This window comes from Halyomorpha halys, unplaced genomic scaffold (genome assembly GCF_000696795.3).
Source record: "Halyomorpha halys isolate HHAL.00 unplaced genomic scaffold, Hhal_1.1 Scaffold1396.1, whole genome shotgun sequence".
NCBI classification, from domain to species: Eukaryota; Metazoa; Arthropoda; class Insecta; order Hemiptera; family Pentatomidae; genus Halyomorpha; species Halyomorpha halys.
In genome coordinates, this window is record NW_027110330.1 from 147,646 (window position 1) to 147,919 (window position 274).

Consider the following 274-nt stretch of genomic DNA (forward strand, 5'->3'; position numbering starts at 1 on the left):
ACACTCTCTAATCTGAATAATTTTGGGAATTTAGATTGGATTCACTATGTCACAACAATGGTATATAGTCATCTTTTGAGGATATTATAAACTTTTTTAACCTTCTCCAGTTCTTTTTCAGCACATCTGACTCAGGACTTTCTAATGGAATCAAGTTATTTCTTTAATGGATATGGATAGTATAATAAATTATTATATTGTAATAAGGAAGAAATTGTTGTCATTCACTAAATCCAGTTAATACCTTAAGAATCTTCCAGTCAAAGGATTATTA

The 274-nt window shown here is 28.5% G+C and overlaps 1 protein-coding gene across 4 annotated transcripts in view; it reads right to left on the reverse strand.

The window, feature by feature from the left end:
• Positions 1–274, reverse strand: part of LOC106689570 (protein FAM193B) — a 119,882-nt gene that overhangs the window by 87,437 nt on the left and 32,171 nt on the right. The gene's annotated exons all lie outside the window — the stretch shown is intronic.